The sequence below is a fragment of the Helianthus annuus genome, chromosome 7 (genome assembly GCF_002127325.2).
Source record: "Helianthus annuus cultivar XRQ/B chromosome 7, HanXRQr2.0-SUNRISE, whole genome shotgun sequence".
Taxonomy (NCBI): Eukaryota; Viridiplantae; Streptophyta; class Magnoliopsida; order Asterales; family Asteraceae; genus Helianthus; species Helianthus annuus.
Genome location: NC_035439.2, coordinates 62914342 through 62931441, shown reverse-complemented (window position 1 = coordinate 62931441; position 17100 = coordinate 62914342). Strand labels below are relative to the sequence as shown.

Genomic DNA, 17100 nt, shown 5'->3' with positions numbered 1-17100 from the left:
ATTTCATTAGAGTTTTTGAAAATTTATGTGTACGCTCTTAATTGTTTACTCAATTGTCATGCTTTTGGTTCTTAGATTGGAGGGGCGAGGAAATGGTTGAAACCAGAGATAGATGTCAATCATGTTACATTGGCGAAGTGAAAGATTCGTATTTGTATTATTCTCAAAAATATCAACCATAATTCACAAACACACATTTTAAATTGTATGACTCGAACACAACTCGTTTAACTTATATATCTAAATGTGTCAAATGGGTCAACATGTTAGTGGATAATGATCAAATTATAGTGTTGTACACATGTTAATCGGGTTGCCGAGTTGTGAAAGATGGGTTAAACAAATTATAAACATATTAGAGTGCCTTTCAAAAAAATAAATAAATAAACATGTTAAAGTATCAACATGTTTTATTTAAAAGTTGATACGTCAACCTATTTAATTAAACATGTTACCTTAAATACAACCTGTTTTATAAACGAATTAGACATCCAAAATCTGATTTTGTTGAAACCGTGTAACATACTTAATAAAGCTTAAAAGCTATTTAATATTTTCTAGTATAATATTTTCAACACCGTTACACATGTCACGTTCCAATTAACGCACATGGAATGATATTATGTTGGAATTTACAACCACCCACTTATTTCCAGTTGCACCATCCAAATTCTCCACCGCTTACACTCAATCCCATCCTCCATGATATCAAATGCCATTTTACCTGCCTATACTATTTCAATTTGTTACAATCTAATCCTTACTTTTCACAAAAGTAACACTTTGCACCCTATAACTTTTTTTATTATTAATATCATCATTCATTTTATTTTATAATATTTGGTTTTTAACGTTCTGCTTCTATATTTATGATTACATATAAAAATAACCAATTATATATAGGCCTTAAGAGCATTAACATCCAACCCCCTAAAATTATACATACATTCCACTAAAAAACAACTCCTATATCAACATATTTATATAATATTAAAGAGAAAGGTCGGTGGGTTTGCCACCAAACCTTTCTCTCTTAATCTCTTAAAATACACGTGTGTTGCCATTTGCCACCTACCTTTCTTCTAGATCCCTCTTTTTCTTCCTCTGTTCTCACTGAGCTCTTGAACGGTTGAACCCTAATTTTTCTTTAACAGTCGCTTCAAAACTCCTGCACTTCTAAAGTAACTCGACAACCTTTGTGGGATTGTTGCAGGTGGGAAATCTTCTGCAGGCATCGCAAACGGCCGCAACATTTTCTCCATCTTTTCTAGAGTAAGGTATGACTAGCCAGGAGCTTTAATTTGATGTTCAGGTTAGTTATGTTTTGCACATTCCTTTTAATTCATGGCCTAGGGTTTGTTCTTTGGTTATTGTCTTTGGGTTTTTTTTTTCTGCTTCTTATTTGCAAATTGATGTGTGTTTTCAGTTGTTGGATTTCATATGTGCTGCTCTTATGTCAGTTTATAAGTGAATGAGCTTCATGCATAAATGGTTGCCTTTTGTATTTGAATGTCAGTTACATGTGTTGGTTATTTACTTAAATTTAAGTGAAGTCGTAAAGGGGATAAAACCACAAAATACACTCTATATCAACACATGTTTAGTCCGTCATTTTTTATTGAATTTTTAAATATTATTCTATTTATGTTCAACTCAGATATTCACTTACTAATACTAATACTGTTTAGTTGTAATTCAAGTTTAAAACGAAAACTAAACCTCAAATCAACCACCTTAAATAATGAATTCAAGTGGAACAATAAAAATCGTTACATTTATGTAGTTAAATTTAATGTTGATTCCATAATTTAACGGTTTAGTAAAAACAATTAGCGCGATGTATGGAGCGGGTGTTCTCAGCCTCCCTTATGCAATGTCTGAACTGGGATGGGGTCTTGGTGTTGCGGTTTTGGTGATATCATGGGTCGTAACTCTCTACACATTATGGCAAATGGTTAAAATGCACGAAATGGTGCCTGGAAAACGGTTCGACCGATGCCACGAGCTCGGGCAGCATGATTTTGGTGAGAAACTGGGTCTATACATTGTGGTTCCACAACAGTTGGTTGTAGAAGTTGGTGTGTGCATTGTTTATATGGTCACTGGAGGAAAATCATTACAGAATTTTCATAAATTAGTTTGCATAGACCCCTGCAACATATTAAACTTACCTTTTTTATTATGATCTTTGCCTCTGTTCATTTTGTTCTTTCGCATCTACCCAACTTTAATTCCATCTCTGGAGTTTCATTGGCTGCAGCTGTCATGTCTCTCAGGTAATTGCTAATTTTGACATAAGAAAAAAAAAGAAGTTTTATAGTGAAGCCGCATGTCAAGTTGCAACTTTAGGCTATGTGAACTTAATTTCATAAGAAGTTTTATGGTGAAGCCGGAGCTTTGTGTAAAAGAAAAAAAAAGAAGAACAACTTGGTCTATACATGTTCATATTCCTTCAAAAGAATAACACGAGCGTGACAATTGCGAACCATTATATATTCGGTAGTTCTTACCACCCCTGTTTTAGTTGAGCATCATAGTTTTTTCCACTTTTGGGATGTATTTGAATTGAGTCGTTACTTGAGAAAATCTTTATCCATTCCTTTGTAAAAAGAGCCTTTTGTTTTGAAGAAATTGTATTATTATGGTACGTTGTGTGCATTAGTATAATCTTAAAGAAGAAGGTCGGTGACTGTGACATCACAGCCACCGCCTTCTTTTATATATAAAAATGTTCGGCGTTACAGAAAAATGAATACTCTAATTTGGTCTGGTGGTTGGTTGTGACAAATTTGAACTAAAGATCAGGGGTTCGACCCCTATTTCACCCCTTTTTTCTTTAACCATTGTTCTTTCTTTTTTTCTTTTACTTTTTTCTTTTTCTTTTACTGTTCTTTTCTTCTTTTAACTATTGTTACAACTAATCTCTTAATTTACCTAAAATATATTTTTCATTCTAATCCAAAACAATAACATAAGCTTATTTACGTATGGATCATGACTTACATATAGGTCGGTTCATATTTGTTTTTTTTACAATTAATTACATTTTACTATTATTTAACTTGAAGTTTTATTTATATTTAGGTTTTCTATTGTATATTTTCTTAATACTTAACCAGTATTTTTTACATCAAAATTTCACCTAACTTTACACTTGCAAGTATTTGAATTGAGATTACTTTTGTATTACTTTTGTAGTGAGTCGAATACCATACCACTAAGTTATAAAAGTTTTTTTTATTAGTTAACTAAATAACTTTGTAATTGATGAATATAATGTTCTTTAATATGAAGAAACATCAGATTTTAAAAGCTAACGAACTGAACACGTGTTGATTCAGTTGCTGTAGCGATTGGTGGTACCGTATCGGTACCTTACCAGTCCCGTAACAAACCGAGTTATTATCGATTAAGTTCTCAATGTGTCCTCCGTCGCAATGTGCGGGTTAAATAACTGGTATAAACTTAAAAACCATTGTTGGTGAACCATGGTCTTAAGTTTTCTTTTTTGACCCTCAAGTTTATAGATATTACATATTCACCCCAATCTTTTGTAAGTGACACATTGACCCATGATTTATTTCTACTTAATAACTTCACACCTTATCTTCTCCAACACTTCAATTCTTTTGTTTAAATTACTCTTACGACTTTACACCACAATGTGCGAGACATTATACTCTTTTTATCTATGTCTAACCACGTTAATCCCACTAACGTAATGTGTATAACAAAGTTAAAAATATGTCAAGTCATGTGTGGGCACCGCACGTTAATGTTATCATTGTATCGCATGTAACGAAGTCACAAACTAATGTTGCCGCCGCAACGCGCGGCACGGTTAAAAACCTAGTTTCCACTAAAAACAAATACTTTTTTTCTCTCCTTTTCAATTAAATAATATTTTTATACCTTTATCATTACATTTTTTCTCTCTCGTTCACTCACAACCACTTTTACTATATATTAAAAAATTATAGTGGGTGAACAGTGTCCCCCCAAATATACAGATGAACAGTAATATTTTCTCTCTTCTCAACTCACAACCACTTTTTATACTTTTTATATTTTAAAAACACCACACTGAGAATATGATGCCTTGGATGTGAATGCTCTTAAACAGCCACATTATCTTACAGTAACTTCATTTTGTCTATTTTATCTTATCTTAAACATATTTAAATTATTGTTATTTATAGAGGAATTGGCCTGTAATAACCCAACTAGAGGTCATTAGCCATTGACAATCCCACCTTTGAATATTCCTTCCACCAGTCCCACATTTCACCTATTTTTCCTACAGCGGTCCCCCGTTAAAAAAAAAAAAAAAACTTAACATAGTTAAGCTTTTTTTCCAAACTACAAACAGATTTTTTAGGGCTTTTGATCAGAATGACAATACAAGTACATTGATGAAAAACTTACCTCGAAATGGTGCTCCAAATGACTTGATTTTTGTTAATTGAAAATTTAAACACCCGAATTGAAGCGTCGTTTTCATCGTTTAGAGCACCGTTTCGAGGTAAGTTTTACGTCAATGGACTCGTATCGTCGTTCTGATCAAAAGCCGTAAAAAATGTTTGTAATTTGAAAAAAAAACATAACACCATTAAGTTTTTTTAACGGGGGACAAGTGTAGGAAAAATAAATGAAAGATGGGACTGGTGGGGGAATATTTAAAGGTCGGACTGTCAATGGCCAAAGACCTCTAGTTGGGATTATTATAGGCCAATTACCCTTATTTATATTCCACAAAATATGTCATTTTAAATATCGATGATGTTAGGTGTCTATGATAATTTACGTACCCTCTTCGAGTATGAAAAAAATGTGCCCTTCTGTAATGTTTTATTATTATTTAAAAATAAAAATCAAATTAGGATTGAGCTCAATAAACCTAATGCCAAGTGGACTAAATTCTAAACCATAAAAAATGATTTGTAAACGGACCTATATTGGAATTGGTATATGTTTACTATTTAAAAAAATAGCATATATATGTTGGATATTTTTTTTAAATCGCGTACCCCTCGAAATCACGGGTCTTGTACGAAGGTCCTCCCGCACGTCATGAAAGCCGCCATTGAATTGTTATATCATGCATATGTTTTTTTCTTTAGTATTGGGTAACACATACACTTTTTCTTGAATATGTTTATTCAATTAAATCATTTTTGTTGTTCACTCCTTAATGGTATAAAATATGGTATAATCGAATTCGGAGTCATTACCCACTATGGATTCTAGTTTGGCATCGTTCTCATAAGTATATGTTTAGATACTCCGAACTTGAAAAACACGTCAAATTTTACAACTTGCCTCTTAAATGTAACCACTCGATGCAAAAAAGAAGGTTGGTTTGGAAAGATAAGCATGTGCCTAACCAAAAAAGAAATTACCAAAAGAAGACCTTTTGGGATTAAATTTGTTACTATAAGGGGTAATATGGCCAACCCAAATTAGTTAGAAGACCATAGTGTAACTTTATATTTCCTCGCTTTGTATTTATACTAGTTTTTGCCCAGCTCGCGTTGCGGGGCAATCAGACGAATATTTCTCTCTCATAACATGTATGTGTGTGTTTCGGTTACTTGTACATATTACTCATAATACAATCTCAAAAAAAATTACATCGAGCCAACCAATTAAAACAAAAACACTACCATACTTTTACTAAAAAAACTAAAACGATAGAAATACTATAATTTTAAACTGGGAGCAAAATTGTAATTTTTCAGGACAAATGAGCATGTACCAGACATGCCTGGACGAATAAAAATTACACCTATGCCCGCCCGTGTTGCAGGGTGTTAACTCAAATATTTCTTAGTTTCATAACATGTATGCATGCATTTAGGTTACTTACTACTTATAACACGATAAAAAAAATACATCAAGACAACCAATTAAACGAAAACATAGTTTTGCTAAAAAAATTAAAACAATAACAGGTCTGTAATTTTGAGCTGATGGTAAAATACTAATTTGTCAGGACCAATGAGCGAATGTTAGACAACTACTTGACACAATAAAAGTTACATTGAGTCAACCAACTGCCAAGCAAAATAAAACAGTACTATAGTTTTGCAAAAAAAAAAAAAAAAACTAAAACGATGGCAAGATCATAGTTTTTAACTGGGGGAGAAATCGTAATTTTTGAAATGGGAGCAAAATCATAATTTTGAACAGAGGGCAAAATCGTAAAAATATTTTGAACTGGGTGCGAAATCATAATTTGAAACTGAGGGCAAAATCATAATTGTGAGCTATGGGGAAAAGCATAATTTTATTTTGAACTATGGGCAAAAACGTAATTTTGAGTTGGGGGCAAAATCGTAATTTTGAGCTAGGGGCAAAAACATATTTTTATTTTGAAGGGGGGCAAAAGCGTAATTTTATACGGAGGGCGAAACAGTAAATTTAAACTGGGAGTAGAATTAGAAATGGGTTTTTGAACTGAGGGCAAAAGCGTAAATTTTGAGTTAGGCCAAAAATATAATTTTATTTTGAATTAGGGGCAAAAACGTAATTTTAAACAAAGGACGAAACCATAATTTTAAGGTGAGAATAAAACTAAATTAAAAATGGGTTGGTCCAATAGGGGAGTGCCAGGCAAGCTGCCTGACACTATTCCGTCAACTCCTTTTTGTATATGTTGGATAAATTATTTATACTTTAATTTACATGTCAAATATTCAAACCCTTTCTTTGGTGAAAATATTTTAATGTTTTACAAAAAAATATGGTTAATATTATGAATGCATCATAATGTGATGACTCTCCACGTTCTTAACTCACGTCTCTTTACTTACTCTTGTATTAATAATATGGTCTATATATAGAGGTCTTATGTATTTGATATGATATACTCAATATTATAAAAAATTATCTCATTCTCCATATTTCTTTCTCTACATGATACATGTTCTCATGTTTATCGTGTATATTGGTTGCTAATAGACCATTGTTTTATAACACGTTATAAGCACGAACGCTTTTAAAGTTGGATCATGTTATCGTAAGTCAAAGCGACCATCGTTATATCTTTATATCAGTTTTTTTTACATCGATCTACAAGGAACCTGAAATCCATCAATGTTACACAAACAAGTTTTGTTTGAAAATCTCACATGAACAAAAATCAAGGTATGATTCGATTTCCTTTTCTTCTCCAATTTTCTATCAATGCTAACTTATTTGGTTTGGTATGAAAATATGAATATGAGATTGTGGAAGATTACCTCAAACCATATTTTTCTAGAAAGCTGTTACATGTGAATGTACTACTAATTTTAATATATATTGTAGATGTTTCGACTCTTGAATTATAAATTCATTTGGTATACTGTTTGAAGCACACTATCACTAGTCTACTTTCTTACTATTTTTCTTTTGGAATTTATTTGAATTTAGTAATAGCAATATAACTTAAATTCAATCAAATGCAACTTACGAGGGTGAATGGAATATTATTAACTGTAAAATATAATTGAAAAGTATTAATTGTGATTATTTCTCATTAACCTCATTACAAAACGTTATTTATTTGAATTTATGTTTCTTTATTCTTTTTAATTATTACTTAATTAGTTGAATTAAGAAAAGGTTTATTAAAACTTATAGTAAGTTAAGTTTACATTTATTATTATTATAGAAGTATAGAAACGACATGGTCTTATTATGAAGTAATCTCATGTTATCTTTATTCATAATTATCATAATTAATATTATTAGTATTATTGTAGTTAAAAGTTCAATATGAGTAGAAGTGTAAATGTATAACAATGCAATTGTTTAATGTGTACATATATAATAGCCCAATTGTTTAACTGTTTAATTGTTTTATTATCGGAAGATTATTATTTGCCACTTTATAATAATATGATGTAAAGTTATGTTATTATGTAGAAATTGCATAATTTACATTGGTCGAGGTTACCACATACATCCTTATGTTTTAACTTCATAATCTTTTTTTTATTAATTACCTGAAAATTTAAATATTTGAAATGTTTGTATGAAAAATGTATGTTGTATGATATTCGTCATTAAATATTATGTGTTTTTAGGAAACTGATTTTTATTTCATATATGATTGTGTACATAATTATATTATATTATGGTTGAATGCATGATGTATGTACATAGGTTTATTATAATAGACAGTCATGTGTTCCTTTCTCTGAGTACAATTCATATATAGAAATGCTTCTTATATGATTCGTATACTCGGTGACACTATATGATTAAAAACTTTATATTTGTTTAGAAAATCTATGTAATGTAACATAGAGTTATGCAGTTAACACATTATCATAAGAAAAGATATAACGTGGATATATTACATTAAACGTTTTAATAGTGTTTTTAATATATTCTTCATATTTAACCATGATTAGTAAGGAAAATAAAAAATGTATACTTTATTATATTGTATTTGATGAGAAGGCATCTTATATCAATTATATATTGTACAATTTGACTTTGTACATCAATATGCCATTGTTTATGTATATAGACACTCTTCAATGAAGCATCTAAATTAAAGTTGTGTATATGATCACACGTTATAAACATGATTGAATAGTGATCAAGATTTATTTATAGTATGACATTGGAAGTTTCAAACTCACTAAAGCTTATTGTAAATTTATTGATGCTTGTAAGATTTTAGACTAATAAATCTTAATGATTCGGTCATATAATTGATGTTATGTGGTGAAAAAATTAGTTATACATGTGGAATAAAACAATTTCCACTTACCAAACCTCAAATGCACTCTTGATATATAAGGTTTGAAACAGTCACCATGAAAGTTGTGTGACTCTATTCCATTCCTTGAAGTGAATATGATGATATACTGATTAGTATAATGGTCGTGATTATGTACATAGTAAGAAAATTGTAATGATGCCACCATGAATGTTTTATAGATATAATCTATTCCTTGAATAGAATGTGATGATATAATAATTGGTGTAAAGTTCGTGACGATGGTAATTGAGGAAATTGTTATGATGACCATGTAATAAGATCAACCATGTTAATAGTGCAATGACTATACAATGATCGTTATAAAGGTCATGATCATGGTAACTGAGGAAATTGTAATAATCCTCATGTTGACAACCATTTTAATACTGAAATCGACCACAAAAAGTGGCATACTTAGGGAGTGATTATATGAACATAAAACATGGGAAACACGTTATACCATGAATGTTGAAATAATATTACATTATTCTCTCATACTTCCTATCGTGTATTGAATAAACATGATTGCAACTAAAACATATACGATCATAAACCAGAAGTTTATGGATCGTGATTATTTAATTCAATGGCATGACCGGTCAGACCATCCCGAGTCATTGATGATGTGAAACATATTGTAGAACTGGAAGGAATTGGAAGATTCTTCAAGATAATTATTAGCATATAATGTTTGCTCTCAAGGGAAATTATATAATTGCAAAATAAACGAGGGTGTGTATACCTAAATATTCTGGAAGCGATTAAAGGATACGCATATCCCAACATGATACCATTTAGTGTTTTTGTTAGGATCTGAGTTTCTTTTGACTGTGTTTGTTTAATAAGAATGAAGATGAAACAGAGATTAATTGTAGCGGAATAAATCAAATAAACTTTTAACACACAATCAATGAGAGAATAAGTTTAAGCAAATATGTTTGACATGAAATCGAATGATTGTATTTATTACAATACTCAATAACAATGCATGCACAAATCTCCCTCTTAGCTTGAGCTCACTTGATTGTTCGTACAGAATGACTTGGTGAAGAAGAGAGCTGATAGAACTGTACAGAATACTGTTCTATTTATAGTACAGAACAACCACTGAGCATCTTCGGCTGACGTCACCATGAAAGTGACATCTAACCTCCTAACAACCTCTAACAACTGACCTAAGCAACCACTGATGTCTAACTACTGATTACAATAAACAAATACAAAACAAGACTAAACTACTGATTCTTCATTCCACTGTTATAGCTCCAGCAGTGCTTTGTTCTTCAGCAGTACTTGAAACATATCAGTAGATTGAGCTTCAGTACTTTAACAGCATCAGTCTTTAAGAGCAGCATTTGTTAGTGCGTTGAGTCATCAAATGTTAGGACACTTTCAAGGGGAAAGATTATGTACAATCTACTGCTTATGGTGAATCCACTTATCTGATCCAGTTTTGGATTTATCAATTGTTCCTTTGTAGGGTTCAATCCCAACAATCTCCCCTTGGAACAGATGATGCTAAAACTCTTCATTATTCTGAACTTTTATTGTCTCATCAAAAATTCCCTGACTTGCCCTTTGAATTGTAATTCAAAGTTCATGGAATCTTCATCATTTTCATCCCTGCACAGTTGAAGCTCTAGGAGATCTTGTAAATCTTCTACACTCAGGCCAAGTGCATTTTCCCTAGATATATGCTTAACCACACCACTGGATTTGAGCAGAGTCAATACGTGGGTCTTTTGATCAGACTTCCACTTTAGTATTTTTGAATCCAGTGGTTTCTTGGGAGAGTCTTTATTTTTTATGAGTTTGGAGAAGGAGGCCTGGTTATGACTGCTTTGGCAGGGTCTTGAGATTTTGCTAGGTCAGGATTCTCTGCAATCATTATTTTAATAGCCTCTTTCATAATGAAATCTTCTTGAGCCTTGTCAGCTTCTTCATCCATCTGCTTTTGCTTTTTCGTTTGATAGACAACAATAATAGTGGTTGTAGCAGGTCTTTTGATTGGCAAGGCCTGTTTGGATGGAACCACTGCTTCTGGATAATCTGGCATTTTGGGAGCAGTGGGATCTTTCTTTCTTCTTTCTTCCAACTTTTTGTAGGTTTCTAACACTTTTACCTCTGACCACCTTGTCACCTGATTCCTTGAGCCATAGTTTGAAACTATGAGCTCTTCCTTCATTCTTTTCAGCTTCAAGACCTTTTCAGGTACATTCTTTTTGTATTTAGACCAAACTGGAGGAGTTTGTTTTATTTTGTCATCAAGCATCTTTTGAATTCTTGCTATTTCTTCTTTTAGCTCACTTATGGTCCATTCTTTGTATTGATGCTTTTCTGCCTTGTATTTCTTATATTTCATGATGTGTTCAATGTAGTCTTGTTTCATGCTTTCATCATCCATTTCTGACAATTTCTGACAAAGGTCTTTTGAGAACTGCTCCAAAGTTTTGACTTGTGTAAGCAGATATTATAGATTCCTTTGAATTTCTTTTTCAGTCTTTCCCTTTGTGTCTCTTTTTGATATATCCTCTACTTGTTTGGCCTTCAGTTGAAGATATTCTTCTATGTTTCTTGGCAGAGGATAACCTTGAAGAGATGGGAGATGCCTTTTTCAGGATCATCTTCAGAGTAGAAGGATTTGATCTCCTCCCTAACTGCTGGAAGATACAAAGGGTATTTTACTCCCAAGGCAACCAAGGCAGTGTTTGAGTTAGTGGCTTGAACAGAAGAAATTGGAACAGGCTTTTGGATAGTGAATAGGACAAGAGGTTGTGAAGAAATTAGAAGTGGAGAAGGTACAGTGTCATCTTCAAGAATAACATTTGTTATCGTTCTTCTTTTGTGTTTTGGTGTGGTTGGTGGTGTATTTGTGGGTTGAGTGGTGGTGTTTGTAGTGATGGGTGACTGACTAACAGCTGTTGAAACAACTGGTGTGGCAGTAGATTGAGTAATGGGTGGTGAAATGATGAGGGCAGGTGGTTTTTGTGATGGTGGTATTGTTTTTGGTGTGGCAGTAGATTGAGTAATGGGTGGTGAAATGATGAGGGCATTGGTTGACACAACATTTGTTGAAACCACTGAAGTATCAATAACTGTTGATACAACATGTGTCTCAACATCTGTTGGTTTTGGAGTTTGATGTGAGGAACTTTTGGGGTTTTTAGGAGTTGGTTTAGTGGTTTTGGGAGGTGTGGTTTTGGGTTGGCTGCCTTTTCTGGTAGTCTTTCTTTTGTAAGAAGTACCCTGCTCTTCCTTTTCCATCAAAACTTTCTTTTCCTCCATAAATCTTTTATCTCCCTTTGTTTCCATTGTCTCTTTTCTGTTTGCTTTTTGTTGAGCAAATGCATTTAGAGTCACATCAGTCTTTTTAGTACCATCTGGCCTTGGAATTACTACCACTATTTTAGCCATTGGATCTGGTGGTAGATGCAAACCTTCTTTCTTTCCTTTCTCCCCCTTTTTGGCATCATCAGGGTTTTCAACATAAATGATTGTAGGAGGAGAAGTGCCAGTGGTTTGAAGCAGATGAGCTTTAATGGCCTTTATATCAGCTGGTGTATCTTTATACCTAGCTTCCATTACATTTCTGAACATTTGAAGCTGAATCTCATGTTGATGATCAGCATACTGTCTTTGTTGATGGAGTAGAGGTTGAAACATGTGCCATAGCTCAGTGGGGGATTGAGCAGTTGATGGAGCTTTTTGAGATTTTAACAACTGCTGCAACATATTTTTGATATCTGCAACAGATGTTTCAATTTTATCTACCCTCTCCGTCAATTCTTGGTATTTTAAACCATCACCCAAATGAATGGGATCATCTGATTTCCACTAACAGTGGTTGTATCTGCAGTTGGACCAGAGGTTGTTTCCACTGATTCATCCACTGATGCCCCTTGTTCTTGGTACTAGGGACTTCCCTTTTCTTGAACTATCTTGTTTAACACGCCAGTGGGTAGTTTAAACTCACTAGTGGTAACTTTAATAGCTTCAGAAATGGTTGCCTTCAAGGGATACTTACTGATGAAACTACAGCCCGGGTATAAATCAGTAGATTCAATACCTGTAGTAGCTGCTCCACTTGAACTACTGACAGGAATTACTTGTAATTCTTGCAGTGTAACCTCCTCAGCTGTTGATGGGTTAGCAAGGGTAGAGGAATCAGGCTCAGTCACTTGTTGGAGTATTTTCTCAGTGATAGGTGGTTGAGAAGAACTGATTTGTGCGTGATCCAAATCCAATGCATTCAACAGAGGTAAATGGATGGTGGGATTTGTGAAGTGTGGATGGGTGTAGAAAGAGAATTTACCCCGGGAGCAGGGCTGTGGAAGATGGATTCAAGTGAATCTAGAGCTTCAGAATGTGGGGTCCCTGTGTATACAACCTGATCCTTTTGAGAGGATGCAGGAGGAGTTTGAGGCTCAGGTTGAGATCTTTCTTCCAACTGTTGTGAGGAAGTAGCAGCAGTGGTTATTGGTGACTTTTGTGTTGTCACAGGAATTACTTCTGGGATCTCATCTTCTAGAAGGTCCTTTTTGGGGGGTTTGGCGGGCTTTTTGGATTTTGTCTTTGTGGTCTTTTTGGTGATTTTTGGTGTGGGTTTCACATAAGTGGTTGTGCTGCTGTGATCACTAGGAGCAGTGAGCTCAACAGCAGAAACCTGAGGAGCAGAGGTTGTCTCAGCTAAATTCTGCTCAGGTTCCCCTGTTTGTGTTTTGAAAGGTTTTGATAGTCTTGTAAAAGTTTTAGAAGATAGGCTGTTTATTTGAAAAGGATTTCCTTGGATGAGCACATGTGCACTATCCTCTGGAATTTTCTTTTGTAAATAAAAACTTTGAAACCTTGGAAATAGTAAAAACGGTTTCTTCTTATTTTTGATATTATTAACATTTTTGACCATGTCATTGAAAATCTCCTGGGAATAGTTAAAATCAACTTCAGCCATTATAGCATATCCCAGGTATTGGAATCTCAATGGTATTTCATTGAAAGCTGTAGTTTTATTTGAAACACACATGAGGAGGGTATGGAATAAAAATCTCATGGGAGGTGGAAAACTCCCTTTTTGCAAAGTATCTTTTTCCATTTATTCCTCATACCCCCTCTCAATCAAATCAGTTTGATATTCTTCCTTTGGGAAAGAATTTTCACCTGTAAGATCATTTATTTCAAAAACCTCTGAAATGGTTTGTGGTGTGACAGCAACCTTAATTCCCCCATCTGTTGAAGTAATAGCCCAGGGCTTTTTGTCCTGACTTTCAACTTGTGCATGTTTCCAGAAATCTCGGAGGGTATCAAGGTAGATTGGTGCGTTGCAAGTTAGCAAAGTTTTGTACTTTGAATTGGAAAGAGCATCAATGACGGAGTAAAAGGTTGTGTTTTGACTTGTTTTCTCAAGTGTACACAGGTAGTTATGAGGGCTTTTTAGTGCGAGAGCCATGGAGAATTGAAGGTAGTTGTGAGTGGAGGAAGAAGATGAGTGATTTTAGGGATTTTGATGGTAACTGCTTTAGAAAGGAATTTTCAATTCGATTCGACAGTGAAAACCCTGTTTGGGGTTTTGATCAGGGTTTTATAGGATGAAAAAGTGAATGCTGACATGGCAGCGGTTACAAAGATCTGACAGCTAAGTACTGTCCACGTGACAACCTCTGAATGAATAATGGATGACATTTGTTTGGGAAACCACTGATAGATTAATATCAGTGGTTTACAGTGGTGAAAATGAAAGCAGTGGCTGATTTTGACTGTCAGTGGATAGCTTATCAGTGGATTAAAACACTGATGTTTGGCAACAGTGAATGTCAACGAAAATGTGAGAACAGGGGTTGTCTTTCAGCAGTGGAAGAAATCAACAAATCAGATGTTTGAACCAAAACTGTGGTTATGGCAGACTTTTAAGGATTAATGAAAATTTTCATTTTTAACTATTTTTAAGGATGAATTTTTGATTTTTTGAAAACATTTTTATGCTTTTTATTCATAGAAAAATAGGATTTTGCCTGTTATTCCATGTTAAGCAATCCAATCCTAGAGATCAAGCTTTTAAAGGTGGATGTGTCTGAAGCCTTTGTTAGCACATCTGCCAGCTGATCTTTAGTATGAACATGATGCAGAGACATCAAACCTTTTTTATAGCAATCCCTCACAAATGATGTCTGATGTCAATGTGTTTGGTGGTTGAATGTGAAACTGGATTTTTAATGATATTTTCTGCTGCCTGACTGTCCAACATGAGAGGTGTCTTTAAGGTAGTGATACCAAAATCCAGCAGTTGATTTTGAAGCCATAACAGTTGGGCTGTACAGCTTGCAACAGCTATATACTCTGCCTCAGTAGTGGATGTTGAAACAGCTGCTTGCTTTTTGCTTTGCCAAGATACTAAGCAATCACCTAGAAATTGGCACCCTCCTGATGTGGACTTCCATGTTGCATTACATCCAGCAAAGTCACTGTCTGAGAATCCTGAAAGCTTAACATTCCCATTAGCAGGATACCAGATACCAAATGTGGGAGCACTTTTTATGTATCTGAATATCCTTTTCACAGCTATGAGATTAGACTTCCTAGGGGCTGATTGGGATCTTGCACAAACACATGTTGCAAACAGGATGTCTGGCCTAGATGCAGTTAGGTACAATAAAGACCCAATCATGCTTCTATATAGAGTTTGATCCACCAAATCATCCTTTTCATCAGTCATGACTAGCTTATTTGTTGCCATGGGTGTACTACATGGTTTACAATCATTCATCTCAAATTTGTTTAAAAGTTCTTTAGCATATTTGCTTTGATGAATGAAAGTGCCATTTTGCAGTTGCTTTACTTGGAGACCAAGAAAGCACTGTAATTCACCCATTGCACTCATCTCAAACTCAGCTGTCATGAGATTTCTGAACTCTTCACACATTTTTGAACATGTGCTTCCAAAAATGATGTCATCCACATAAATTTGGACAATCATCAGATCTTTCCCTCTCACTTTTTAAAAACAGTGTTTTGTCAATTTTACCTCTTGTGAAGCCAATAGAGAGAAGAAAGGTGGAAAGAGTTTCATACCAGGCTCTAGGTGCTTGTTTCAAGCCATACAAAGCTTTATTTAGCTTGTAGACATGATTTGGATTAAATGGATCCTCAAAGCCAGGAGGTTGACAAACATATATCTCTTCTTGAATCTTACCATAGAGGAAAGCACATTTGATATCCATTTGAAACACCTTTATGTTGTGGTTGACAGCAAAGGCCAAGAATAGTCTGATAGCTTCCAATCTTGCTACAGGGGCAAAAGTTTCATCATAGTCAATGCCAGCTTCCTGTCTGCAACCTTGAACCACTAGCCTTACTTTATTCTTGACAACAATGCCCATTTCATCAGTTTTAATTTTGAAGACCCACTTTGTGCCAATAGGACTCACACCCTCTGGCAGTGGTACAAGCTCCCATACTTGTTGTCTTTTGAACTGTTGGAGCTCTTCCTGCATGGCTTGCACCCAACTGTTGTCTTTCAGTGCCTCTTGGTACTTGACTGGTTGATGGAGAGATAGAAAGCCAGCAAAAAGACAGATGTTTTGGGATTGACTTTTGGTGAGCACCCTTCACTAATGTTGCCAATGATTTGGTCAGGTGGATGAGACTTCAAGAAGATCAAATATCCTTTGTATGGAACCATGGCCACCTGAGACTTCAAGAAGATCAAATATCCTTTGTATGGAACAATGGCATTTAAGGGTGAGGGCTGCAGATGTGAAACATCTGAGCTAATAACTGTTGGTGACTTTGATGATCCAACAGTGTCTTGAAATGGAGGTGGAGGGATAGGAGGAAGTGGTGTGGAAACATGTTGACTTTTATCCACTGTTTGAAGATTTTTATCAACACTGTTTGAGGATGTGGAAGCAGGGGTTTTAGGGCTACTTTGGTCAACAACAGTTGATGTAGCAGTGGTTGAGCTTTGACAGCTGTTTTGAACATCTACTGCTCTGGCAATGGATTTGAAATTTTGTTGTGGAATGATCACTTCATATCCATTGTCTGGTGGAGGTGGTTGAGATGGACCTGCACTGTTAGTCTTGACAGAAACATTTTCAAAAGTAAATTAATCAAGATCAAATAACTCAGCAGGGTTTGCAGGGATTTTCATTGAAGAAAGTTCATTGAACTTTACATTAAAGTCTCTTCCACTGTCTTAGTCCTTGTGTTAAACACTTTGTAGGCTTTAGCAGTGGTTGAGCATCCCAAATGATGACCACAATCTATTTTGGCTGCAAATTTTGAAATTGAGTCTTTTAAGCTCAAAATGAAACATGGGCAGCCAAATACTTTAAAGTATGAGATCAGTGGTT

The 17100-nt window shown here is 34.4% G+C and overlaps 1 long non-coding RNA gene across 1 annotated transcript; it reads left to right on the top strand.

Moving 5' to 3' along the window:
• Positions 1-917: 917 nt before the first annotated feature.
• Positions 918-2647, top strand: LOC110868149. Its single transcript, XR_002552249.2, has 2 exons — positions 918-1128; positions 1214-2647. It is a non-coding gene; the product is annotated as an uncharacterized LOC110868149 (long non-coding RNA).
• Positions 2648-17100: the final 14453 nt, after the last annotated feature.